General features: G+C 44.1%; 1 protein-coding gene across 1 annotated transcript in view; it reads left to right on the forward strand.

Moving 5' to 3' along the window:
• LOC144766677 (chloride channel CLIC-like protein 1) overlaps nt 1-13,472 on the forward strand; it is a 1,253,199-nt gene that overhangs the window by 198,001 nt on the left and 1,041,726 nt on the right. Inside the window, exon 2 of the mRNA XM_078650450.1 lies at nt 9,761-9,846. The gene's annotated coding sequence lies outside the window, so the exon portion shown is untranslated. The remainder of the gene's footprint in view (nt 1-9,760; nt 9,847-13,472) is intronic.

The following is a 13,472-nucleotide window of genomic DNA, read 5'->3' on the forward strand; positions in this document are numbered from 1 at the left end:
CCAGGCTCAACCTAAAAATCTGTTGCTGTCCCAACCACTCCCGGACCCCAAGATCCTTCTCGCCAAGGACCTGGGCTGCTTGGTGCCACTCAGCATCAGCAGCACTCTTTGTGCTGATGGTCCCTGGCATGATCCATCATCAGCCCAGCACATTTTGATGGGTAGAGTGTTGTTGCAGGTTGTGAGCCACAGAGCCATGCCACAGAATGGGATCAGGTGGAGCGCCTTCAGTCTTTGACCATCTTGGTTGGTGTCCGCATCTCTAGACAATTTTCTTTTATTGTGAAATCTGCTTTTACAGGTAGCCCCAGCCTCATCAGCACTATATATTAAAGGTCTAAATTATTTTTCTTCCAATGCAAATGATTAACTTATGCCATTTTATTAAGTTTTATGTTTTGTAATGTTTTTATGCTGTGATCCTTATCAATAATGGTTCCTCAAATTTGTTCACATAAAAATCTCAAATTTGTATTAATGAATTCAAATACATTTCTGTAGTTCATCTGTGGAAGCATTGTACTGTAGGCATGTATTCAAATGCATTGCTAAATTTTTCATAAATAACCCACTTTGTACTGGAAAATAAAGGTTAGGTTCACAGTATCAATATTCCAGGACTATTAGAGCCATTTAGGGTTCTCTGTCTTATTTATCAACATCCTGGCAATTGCTTTCTGATATTAAGTTGGATCATTTCAATATAATGACCTGTTTATTATTATTCCAGCATCTCAAACGGGAATGTGCTCTGTGTTTTTATTTTTAAACTTACTTGCCAAAAACGGATAATATAGAAAATCCATACCAGATGAAAGTAAATTGGTCTGACCACAAACTCCACTGTTAAAAAATTATAAGATGGAGGCTTCCTCTTAATTTCTCAGGCAGTCTTATTAAGCGCCCTGATTGTCCATGTAGTCTGTGCTTATCTCCAAGCTTCCCCACGCTTTTGCGGGCTGCTGGTGTTTTTAATGCTCTAAAGTGCATGTAGCATCTCTGCTTCTACATCAGGCAGAGCCCTCGCCCTCCATATTGTAAGATCCTCTGCACCACGCTCTCTGTGCAGAGTGTTGTGATGTGGTCATTGGTCCTTCTTCCACATCGATGGTCAAGGTCCTGCACCCCCTACTTGTACACATTGATGTGATTCTTCCAATGCGTCCTTCCCTCCTCTTTGTATAATTGGTGCTCTTCACCATATTGAATTCATTAGTTCGCGACACTGTTCCTTGTGAAGCGTGCACCAGCATCAAGCGGCCATCTTCTTCGTCTAAATCAGTGTGGCGACAAACACATCCAGGGAGTGTTTTTAGCAACTAAGTCTGTTCTCTACCTCTCCTTCTACTTCGCTTCTCCAGAGGCCACTTGTGAAAAAATAAATGTAGACGTCTTGTTGACAAATCTGGAATGATGAGGAAAGAAATTGACATTTCACCACCAAACACGGTGGAAGGGTACGATGGTGAGATAATCAGCAATAGCCTAACACTTTTGCCACTAATCAAATAGTTTAGGCAATCACTGTCTCTTTTTTGGCAACCTATTAACTTAATACAATCCTCCTATTACTCCCTCCCTTTCCTCCCCAAGAGTCTGGAAAATGTTGCTCTACAGCTAATAAATATAATCTTGACAAAATCCTACAGGGAGGCTTTCAAACAGGCTTTAGAACCGGGCATAGCTTGAAAACTTCTACATTAATGGTGGCCCGTCATGCTGTGCACTGCATGCATGAAGACTGCCACGTCTGTTGATTCTTTTCAACCTTTAAGACACCTTGTATGCTGTGGATTAAAACACCTTCCTTGATACCATCCATTCCAGTGTAGGTGGTCCAGTACTCAAATATGACTTTTTGTATCTCTCGACTATTTTCAACAAGTGAGAATCCGCAATTATTATTTTTTTTCATAGACCTGTCCTTCAGGCATTCCTCAAGTCCCATCACTTTCAGCTCTAACATGGATGCTTTAGGAGGTCCCCTTGGTGGACTGGGCCCCTCATATTACCACTATGGGAATAACACGCCGCTTTCCCTGGATGTCTTCTCATTGACAGATTTGTCCAAAGGCCTCCTCTAGATCAATTCGTAGGTGGCACAGTGTCACTTCACTTTGAATTTGCACAAGATACAAGTTTAGCTTTAAACCTCAGATATTGACAATGCTGAGTTGGTTCAGTGTAAGGAGACAGTGTAGGGGTACACACACAAGGACATATCCCACTTACCTACTCACTGAATGACGAAATAAGTTATACCACAAATTGAGATGTAGAGCAGCAGCTCCAAGTTGGTGATCCCTTTTTAGATGTGCACTACACAAGGATTTTTGGCAGACCAGTTTCACAGCTGGGCGATGAACATTTGCCTTGAAGGCAGTTATACTTCCGGGCCAACAGGTGGTGCATTTAGGAGGCCATCTACAGTAGCCACTTGCCTGGCAACATTTATAGTTTCTTGTAGATTTTCCAACTGCTGCTCAATTTGTTCACATGACCTCCCCCGTCTTCCATTTTTGATATTTTTCTTCCTCCTTAGTTTCATTGGGAGGACTCTAGTGCCCTGCTCTTTCAGGCCGTTTCCTTACAGGCATCCTTCTTTCTGAAGTCCCATTTTACTATTACGATTCAGAAAAGGGGGTGGTGATGGACAGAGCATCTGAGTTAAACAGAACACTCATACCCAGTCAAAAGATCAGGGCTTGATCCATCACCGTTTTTTAGCTCACTGCACCATCCCAGTTCAGAACCTGGCTACATGCAAATTAGTCTGTCCCTGGCCCAGTGCATCATGGGAACAGGGCAGACCAAACTACCAAGCCAATTCTTTACTGGAAAGGAAACAAGCTTCCGGGGACCGGTTTCTGGCATTGCAGCCGTCTTCGGCCCGGCTTGCTTGAATCCTAATGGTGCAGTGAGCAAGGGACTCACATCTGAGCATACCCTGCCACTCCTATAGTGGCCAAAACAATTCAGAAAAGGGGTGGTGATGGACAGAGCATCTGAGTTAAACAGAACACTCATACCCAGTCAAAAGATCAGGGCTTGATCCATCACCGTTTTTTAGCTCACTGCACCATCCCAGTTCAGAACCTGGCTACATGCAAACCAGCCTGTGACAGAAAAACACCGGGAAGGCCGAAAAACACGGACCCCCGAGAGACAAAGTGCCGTCTGAAAGAAGAATGGCGCGCAGAACTAAAAAAACAGGCTGATGGGTTGGCCAGGCCGCCTCTTATAAAGGTCAGGGTTGTCATAGGTCGGCCATATTGGGAAGGGATGGGAGGCATGGGAGGCTGACTCTTTTTTGCTTTGGAGGGTTCTGGTGTGGAGCTGAAGCTCACTTTGTGAGTCATGTGGCGAGGAAGACTGACGAGGTGGTAATGTCAGATCCATACATCCGTCTAATGCAGCTGTTAATTTCAAGTCGAATATCTAATTTAAGAGCTTCCACTTGGAAAATCGTTGGCTATTCTTGGGTCTAAAATGTTTTTGGACCTGGTCGTCAGAATTTTAGGGGTACTGTTTTTAAAACATTTTTGACACTAAACATATTCACCATCTGAGTGGGGCTAGATCAAGAGTGAAATATTCAGAATTTTAATTTATTTCTTCGTCCATTTCCACACGTGTAGTTGCGTGATTACTTCATGAACGTGGTAAACTCATAGCCACTATAGCGTTTGCAATGGTACCTTGTAGCAAGGTCGGTCGACAAGCATCTCCTTTAAACTCTGCCGGTGGTCTCAGTAGAAAGGGGAAATGTTCTCCCACACGCTGCATCCGTTTCGCATACAAGGTGTATTCCCCGTCCCAACTTTTGTTATAGGTGTGTTACTGCATAATTGTTTTGAGTTTCTGCTCCCTGTTAAACATGCATAAAGCCATGTGTTCATTTAGTTTCAGACGGCAGCAAAAGCAAGGGGTGATATTCCACCCTTTGCCAGAAGGTGGCAGTATATACTGGAGAATCTCAACCGCTGTAAATGGCAGCAGTGCTGTCAAATCCTGCTTCAGTTTCACCGTTTTACAGTTCATTTTATATTCTTTTTCTTATAAATTTTTAGGCCCGGACTACCATTTAAACTGATTTGTTACATTTGACAAGGACCCACTGCAGCATTCCGATCCCATGCAAAGGCCTCGCTTTTCAGTGGCTGCTGCAAGCACAGTGACCCCTCCTCTGAGGTGTACGCGGCCAGTGTGACCCCCACAGCATTGGATTTACTTAAAGAATAATTTAACGTCAGGCACGGGGCTTCCTGTGCGGGCCCTGCTTCTATGTTGAACTTCTAGTCAAGGGACCAATCTCGTAAAATAATTGGGGTGGTCCATTTCGTACGAGTAGCTCCAGTTAATCCAAATGCTGTGAATGGCCTTCTAGAGTTCCTTGACCCATGTGTCCGCCCCCACTGTTAATGCACCCTGGGAATAACCCTGCACCCCAAAATAACCCAGCCCTTTAATATCCAGCCAGTGTTTTTAATCCCTTGCAGGTGCTCAAGGTTCTCTCTCACTTTTATGTCCACATCCATTTTAATATCCAATCTTCCTCCCCTGCTCTCTACCTTCATCTTGATGCCCGCTCCACCCAGCCTCCACTGTTACCTCCATCCTTACTCTGGTTTCCTCTGTTCCACACTGTCCTCGTTTACCCTCTATACATAAAGCTTACCATTTGACTGTTCGCTCTGTTACTCGACCACGTCTCATGGCGGAAACATCATTCTCCTTGCCTCTCTAACACCCCCAAGCTCAATCCCTCCATCCAATCTCCTCCTCTTTCACTTCATTCACTGACAGTGTGCTCATTCACCTCACTTATCAGTTCACCCTTTCAGTGCACACTCTTCATCCAGTATCTCCTTGCTGCTCCCGCTCTCCGGTCTCATCCTGCACAACTCTCTTGGGGCAGAAAATCACACTGATGGATGAGCCACTTTTACTCTTTCAGACAGTCTAATGCACTCACTGGGTGCGAGAGGCAAAGCTCCTGCTCCCACAGTTGGCCTGGGGCTGTGAGGGGTGATGGTCATGAAATGGGGCAGAGAGCGGTGGAAGGCGCATGCTGTGAGGGTCCTTCCTAACGGGGAATGGTGCCAAGGTACCCCATTATATGAGGATGCCTACTTCTGCTAGAGGTGGCATAGTGATTGAAGGCTCACGGCAGGTCCCCAGCTCGGCTTCAGCCCGAGGTTTGATTGGAGTCTCGAGCCAAATGCGAGCCGAGGAGCTCGATTCTGCTTCCTCTGCACACCTGTGTGCAGTATCACTTAATTCAGAGGCCTGCCTGGAGGCACCAGAGGAGAAGCAGGTCAGTGCTGCTGCCTCTTTGCATTTCCACAATTAAAATGTAAAAAGTCCTTAAGATTGGCCAGGACTTTGCTGCACCCAGGGGCTTGGTGAATGATGCGATAGTGAGCAGAAGGATAGAGGCAGGGTGAAAGGACTTGGAGCAAGGCGACTTATAACTGGGTTGGTAGAAAGTAAAGAGCAAATGAGAGCAAGAATACAGAATGAGAAATAGAGAGGTAGTGGACTACAGCGAGCAAGTGTGAAAGGAAATGTCATGGTGGAAAAGAAAGAGCTAAAGGGAGAGGTGGTGAATGGAAAAAGCAGTGCCAGGCAGAAACGAGAGTGAGTAAATATTATACCTGGCTTCCTAGACACCAGGGCACTCGGGTTACTGCCCTCCAATTGCATCAACTGGAGTGTTCCCCACTGGTGTCCTGGGCCTCATTATTGGACTCAAAACTGGATAACCAAGTACTCCTCTCCAGTACTTGACTCTCTCAGGGTAGCGAGACAGAGCAGTCTAAGGTTTACTAAAGGAGATGAGGTGTGGTTAGACATTCAGAATACAGTGCACACGTACTACCAGCTGTTAAAATCAATGTCCAGTCAGTGCTTTACTTTTTTTATAAAAGAAAAGTATTTTAATACACACAAGAGAAATATACCACACATAAAGCTAGGATAAACAGTAAAAACCAGATGTCTCTACAAACCTCTATGCCAGAGTTCTGACCCCAAACAGTATTATAGCGTCTAGAAGCCAAGCACTATAAAAACACAGTCAACATGAAAACACACAATTAGCATTGCATCTTACAGACCATGTTGCACAGGGTTGCTCTCATTTGCTAGAGCCTTGAAGCTAATCTTTGCATTCAAATATATAGTTTCAGCATATGATAAGTCAAAGGTTCTTGATCAGCCCCATAACCCCCACCCAAAGCAACAGAAAAAGAAAGGTGGGGGCCTGTTTCACTGGCCTCTATTCTCCAGCTACAGTTTGTACAGGCTTCCACAGCGCAGGGGAGTGCACAATGACTACCAGCTGATAAAATCAATGTCCAGTCAGTGCTTTACTTTTTTATAAAAGAAACATATTTGAATACACACAAGAGAATTATACTACACACAAAGCTAGGATAAACAGTAAAAACCAGATGTCTCGACAACCCTCTGGGCCACAGTTCTGACCCCAAACAGTATTATAGCGCCTAGACGCCAAGCACTATAAAAACACAGTTAACATGAAGACACACAATTAGCATTGCATCTTACAGACCATGTTGCAGAGGGTTGCTCTCAATCGCTAGAGCCTTGATGCCAATCTTTGGACTGAAAGGATATAGTTTCAGCATATGATGTGAAGTCAAAGGTTCTTGATCAGCCCCATAAGCCCACACAAAGCAACAGAAAAAGAAAGTTGGGGGCCTGTTTCACTGTCCTCAGCAAAGGGGAGGAGTTTAGGGAAAGCAATCTCACCTTCAAGGACTGGGATCGAGCTTCCCCTTCTCTTGCTCCCTTGGAGTGCTGCAAGCTTCCTTTTCTCCCTGCTGCAATTTTTTCCGCTAAGCAAGTCTCACAGAAACAGCTGGTCTTCTCCCATGCTGCTGATGCCCTGGCTCCTCCTTGAACTCTTGGCAGCAGAATCCATCAGTCATAGAGAAAACGTCCTCAAGTTCCAGAGTCAGTGAGCATGTGTCTTATCTTGCCTTCACACTGCAGGTCACATCTGGCTTCCTTTGGACGGACCTGGTGTGGCCGCCTCTTCAGTCATCGACCAGTCTTGAACCACAGCTGACCACTCAGGCCAGACTTTTATCACCTCTGATTGATAGGCTGATCCAATCAGAGGGTCTGCTACTTTTGCATCCTGATCACATCTCCAATCACAAACCTTTCATAGCATATTCAATGTGTGACCAAAGCATGCACAGAATGACCTACTGACATTGCTGGTACCAGCTTGTGCTATTCCCTAAAGAGGAATTTTTATTGACTCCAGACCAGGAGGTACTGACTGAGGGGTAGGGGTCCTCTTAGCAGAGTTAGTGCAGCTAAACCCAGATAAGAGCTGAGTGTCTACCTCAGCCCACCAAGCCTCTCCAAGGAACCAGGTACCAGTGGGTGTACTGGGGAGGGATGGTGAGTTGAGCTATTGTGCATTCCACACAATGGCTCAACTCACCATCCCTCCCCAGTACACCCACTGGTTCTCAAAAACACGTCAGGTAGACAAAGGCACCAGGGCCCCAGGCAAGGAATAGACTGCACAGACTTGATCAGTAGGGTTGCTAGTGACTCCCCCCTCATGACTTTAGATTTTTTTGCAGCCACCACTGTCAGTCTACCACAGCCTGGCTAAAGAGGGCAGTAGCCACTCTCTGAAAATAGGGGTGCACTAGGCATGCCCCTTCGACCTCAGAGCCAAGCTCTAGGGTTTCAATCCATGTAAACAGGGAGACCCTCAGTGGACATGTATGACTGTCCTGCTCAATGAAGTAGGGATCCAGAAACCATACAGTAGCTTATGAGTGACTTGCCTGGACATTACCATAAGGCAGGGGGAGCACTCTCTTTAGAGACATGTAGAAGACTTCCCGTCCAAACAGTAAAAAAGAAACAGGTAGAAACACAGGGAATAGAGAGGGTGATTGGAAGAGATCGAAAGAAGTGAACTATGAAGCAGATAGCAAGGTTGCCGGAGCATGTGAGTGAGCCTGACACTAACCTCATGAAGTCTTTTGATGACTTGACTCAGCGCCAAGCCGAAACCCTAGCTTGGCTCTTTCTATGCTCTTCTCATTAACACGCTTGCTTACCCATCTCGAATTGCAAATAATTTAGATTAATGCACCCTCGCCAATTTGCCCTGTAGTCTCGCTTCCTTGATTTTCATAGTATTGTGTGGCTTTTCACAGTGCCTCTTGTGAGGTATTGCGTGTTGTTGAAGGCCCGGGGGGGGGGGGGGAGGCTTGCTTTCTCCAGGCTTCCTCTTGTGTAATATTTGTTTTACCTAGAAAGAGAGAGAAATATTTACTATGGCAACTTTTCAGTTGTTCTCTTCTCGGAATGCAGAGTGTGTGCTCCACCCCATCCCTCCTTGTGTAACACCCTCTCCTGGCCAGACAGCTGCTGCTGCTCTTGTCTGCCCTCTAGGTCAACCTTCTCCAACAGTGCTAGCAGGATTGGCTCTCCCACCTCATGCTGGATTTTGTTCAGCACTCTCACGCTTTCAAAGTCCAAGCTTGAGTAGGTCATGGAGACCAAGCTTATTTTGCGTTCTGGTAGTTGTAGTACTGCGCATCGTCTTTTATAAAATCAGAACTGCAAGTTCCCAGAATGCATTAAAAAATCTTAAACTGGATTCGCTACTCTTGCATTGATCTTGGAAGCTTGCACGCACTGCTTGCCAACAGAGTGGAAATGATCACAAATTAGTTATGTCCCTCCCTATCAAATTACTGGGTGTTAGGTTTAAGATTACCAGATGACTCCCTGTCACCAAGGGCAATGTACCCCAGTCTGTTTTTCTTTTAACAACCTAATGTTTTCTGATGTCACCCATGATTTGCTAAATAAACACTTTAGATGACCAGGAACGCCGCAACCTAAGTTGGGGTGTTGTGTTAGGCAGCTGAAGCGAGCCTCTAGCTTTCGTGTCGTTTTGTTGGCTGACTAGTTTAGGCAAAGTAACAGGGGGTGGATACGAAGGGAGGGGTGTCTGTGAAATGAAGGCTTATCTGTAAAGCTAGGAATCTGCAGCTCGAGGAGAGGGGGCACTGGTAGAGATCTGATTCTCATGACATCGAGGGAGTTTACCCTGTGATTAACAACAGTTTTGCCTTGATAAACATTCATGGAGTAATGTGATACCGCTAACAGCTTTACTTTATCTACATCTCAGAGTTTTAGAGATTTCTTTCTCAGCAACATCCCATTAGCTGCATACCTATGCTTGCAGCAGAGATGTAAGAATATTGATCAGGCTGTATAGTCTCGGTATGCTAAGGACGTGTGCATGACTCCGTGGAGCTCTAGCAAAGGCCTATGGGAACGTGCTAAGCCTTTAAAAGGCTCACGGATATATTTGCCTTCGGTCTTTTAAAACAATAAGTGATTTATTGACTTTGCCAATGCTTATTTTAAAGTGGCAAGTGCTTCCCCATTTCCAAGATTTGTAAGTGCACTGTAATTCTCGAATGAAGGATGATTAACATTTCAACTAAGAGATGCATAGCTTTAATTACATGTTTTTTATACGCTAATGTTTCTGTTTCGTAGTATTGTGTTATTCTTCAGTGGGAAATGTTCACCTAATAAGAGTGCTCTCCTGTACCCAGTGCTTCCTTTCTAATCATGGGCAATGTGCCTCTTTTTCTGGTGCATATTGTCATCTATGTAAAACGAGCCATTTCTTCTTTTTGTGGAAGTAACTTACTAATAACTAATTTGCATTATTCAGGTAACAGGAGTTCTTGAAATTAAGAATTTGTGTCGCTGAGAGACCTGTATAGAAGAAAGGAACATACTACCAGCGTAAAGAGTTTGGTAAGTGTTTTCTTTTTTTCTGAGAAAAGAGTCACAAGCCCAGATCTGCAAAACCTTACTGGAATGCGAGCAACACTGGGTGTACAAACTGAAAACTCACATTGGAGGATTAAATGATGACATTCCATGGAATCAAGTTAATGTCATGAAACGATCTGATCTGCTTCCCTGATAAAGCACATTGAGTAGTACAATCTTGTGCATCTACAAATATAAAAGAGCACAGCTTGCTTCATGGCCGCGTTTATGCCGCAGGAACATTGATCATGACATACACTTATTGTTGCGCATTCCTAGGATACCACTATCCAGGGGCCAGGCAAGTAATCACAATAAATGGACTGTCAATGAGCAGATTGTGTTTCCACTACACGTGGATGTGCTTGTGCAGCATTCTCTGCACAAGGCCTTTTATATTTTTAAAAAACATAATTGATGAAGCAGTCTTGGAAAACAGTGGCTTCAGTCCTACACAGGCCCAGTTGGACTGTCTTTACTCATTAGGGAACCTCCAGCTGTCTTCTGATTTGAGATCTACAATTTCCATGAGGCAAGGCAGTCATAGCGAATGGAGGATAATGTGATGTCGTATTCAGCCCAAGAGACGCCTTGCAACATGTTGGACCATGAAAATACGCCTGCCAGCCCTCAACTTCTACGGAACAAGAAGCGCTTAGGGCGCATTTAGGTGTTAAAGGTGACATGGCACCCTTGACGCCATGAATATTCATAGAAGTTCAGTCTGGATTATCTTTGCTTTCAGCATGAGCTCTAACTATTCCACAAACTTTGTGGGCCTCTCATAGCATAGTAATGAGATCAAACCCGTCCAGGTAATTGCCCGTCATCGCCTAATTGCTTAACTATTATTGCCCCAACCCCCTTTGTGGTTCTACAGGGGCATGTCCCACTCTCTACTAGGTCACACACGCAGATTATTCCCACAGTAGGGTGAGAAACCATGTGTCTGCTTTACCTATTGCAGTGGTTCGCTTACATGTATGTTTCCGCCAGTTGTTTTGTTGACTTTATGTACATATGTTGTTACATATGAAATGCATTTGTTTCCCTAGTGAGTGTTACAGTGCATTGTCGATGTGCTGTGCAAGGACACTACCAGTGCAGTGTGACTTCCTGTCAATTAACAACATTACCATGTACCTCTGTCTTTTTTTTTTTTTTACCTGAACAGCTCTAGATGCGAGAATAATTGGGACAAAGTTGTCCCCCTCAACGTTATTTGGTGTTTGTCCTTAGTCTGGACTTAATTGGGAAAGGACAGTTAAGCTACATATGCGCATTCTAGGGCAGTCTTTTTAGTGGTGATCAAAGCCTGAGATCCTTACTGGCCTTATAAGAGGATAAAACATGTCGACACTGATTAGGGTGTGTAAGGACATCATATTCTGCTTACACTAGTTTAATTGATACTATGGTCATCCGCAATTAAAGGGATACCAGGGCATCTTCTAGATACTTTTAATTTATGATAAGACCCCATTAGGATAATATAAGTGCTCCCTGGAATATGGTCGAGCCCATTCTGGTCTTTAGGAACCAGGGTGAGCCCGATGATGAAGCGTGCCACTAATGGAGTGGGTGAGGATCTTCAACCAGAAGGATGTTTGTCTAGGGGTTACCTTCTATTGGTTTTCAAAAGTTATCGGATACTCTGTTTTGTGTAGACGATTTTGGTTAGGAAAGACCATATCCTAGATCTTTGAAAAAGCTCTCTCCCCTTCTTAATCACCGATACTCTTTCAGGGATAAGTACTCGAGTATACAGAACTTCAGAAAATCAATGAAAGTCTGAACCGTGGTAGGAAAAGGACATTCATAAAGGGGTTAAGAGAAACCTTGAGTGAACTTTAAGACTGTACTAGGAAAAGAGAAGTTCTATAGTAAACACCTGTACTGATTAACTTTTGAATATAGAGTGCAATGTGTAGTATCGAGTGGCACCCTTGCAACACAGGATTTTAGAAGTGGGATCTCTTTGTGGTATTTCACCCTAAAATGGAGGCCCAGGTACATCAACAACAAAACAAACTGATATTTGCTCAGATATACTGGCTCAGCTCAGCAGGATCAACCCTTCAGAAAACTCGAGGCTTACACTGAGCAGATGGATCAAGTTAATGCAGCCCAGAATGTCACCCTGGGAGAGTTAGCTGAGGCGTTAACCCATCAAAGGGGTAGCCCTTAAATTCTCTTGGTTGTGCTACAAAGAGGTATCCTGGACAAGGACGCTTATTTGATTTTGTTAATTTTTAGCGAATTGCTCAAGCAGCTAATGGGCCATCTGATAGTTGAGGACGCTATCTAGACCTGTTTTTTAACAGGGGCTGTCCGGGGATCGTATAAGGCTGTGAACCCTATGGGGATTACTTCCTCTTCTGAGATCAAACAAATCATTCTGGTGCATCTGGGTGTTTATTCTGAGAGCTATTGGATTTATTGAGAGAGAGGAGTTTCAAGGCACCCTCCCTGTGGCATATTTTTTTAAATGAATGATCAAGTTGACAAATGCCTGAACCCATAGGTAAGCCGAGAAGTTTAAAATAATGGACAAGATATCAAGCATTTTTGAGAAGCTCTGCCCTTCCATATTCAGCTCTGGGTAAAGCACCATAATGACCTCACACTTATCCAGACTATAGAAAATGCTACCGCTTACAGCAAAGGATATAAGGGAAAACCAGAATACACTGGGTCAGCTAGAGGGTAGATATTCTTGTTTAAAAGTAGGAAGAGGCCAGCAAGTCCCAAAACTGAGCTCCTTAATGCTAGCTCTAATGTATCTTGTTCAATAAACTAAGGTCTGCAGTGCGTAGAGTGGTGAGAACTGGGCCACCTTGCCAGGATCTGTGGTACGAAAAAGGGCCCATGAAATTCGGCTCGGTACAAAGAGCATCTCCATGGCCCTACTGTTGTCCCTTGAAAGTTAATCAGTGGCAGGTACATGCATTTCTCAATTCGCGCCGAATAATGGATTGTTGAACGCCAAAGTTGGTTAAACCTCATCACATCGATCCTTCCAAGAAGTTATTCAAATCCATTTATGGATGCACTAATGTGGGAACTTTGGCACAAATACGGGTTGAGAATGACCCCAGTATTGTCCGTCCAAGTTGGGTAGTTCCTGAATTAATGGAGGTATTAATCCTCTGCACAGACAAAACTCATTTTGATGTCTTGTTGAGGGAGAGTATCTAGCAAAACCCATGGCTTGCTGAAGAGTGTTTCTTGATGTGAATGAGCCAATTTTACCTGCTAAGCCCCAACAACACCACAAAAGTAAGAGTCTGCATAGATAAGAGAAGCAAACGTCTCTCAACTGCAACCAGCCTTGCTGACACAAGAAATCTGGCAATGTAATAGAGATTTGTGAGCGGCTCGAAAGGAGGATTTAATCCTCCAACATCTCCGCAAATTAACCCAGCCTACTGAGGACAATTTAGAGGTAGGCCCATATTTCATTTTTTCTGAATGGGCTTCTCTTATTTGAATATATTTATTCAGATTTCGAAAGGATGGACTAATCACAGCACAGGATTATAAGTAAACTTTAAAGACCACAATTATATCATGTGAATTGTGTTCTATTCCTTGGCATTTAAAAAAAT

Source organism: Lissotriton helveticus, chromosome 7 (assembly GCF_964261635.1).
Source record: "Lissotriton helveticus chromosome 7, aLisHel1.1, whole genome shotgun sequence".
Taxonomy (NCBI): Eukaryota; Metazoa; Chordata; class Amphibia; order Caudata; family Salamandridae; genus Lissotriton; species Lissotriton helveticus.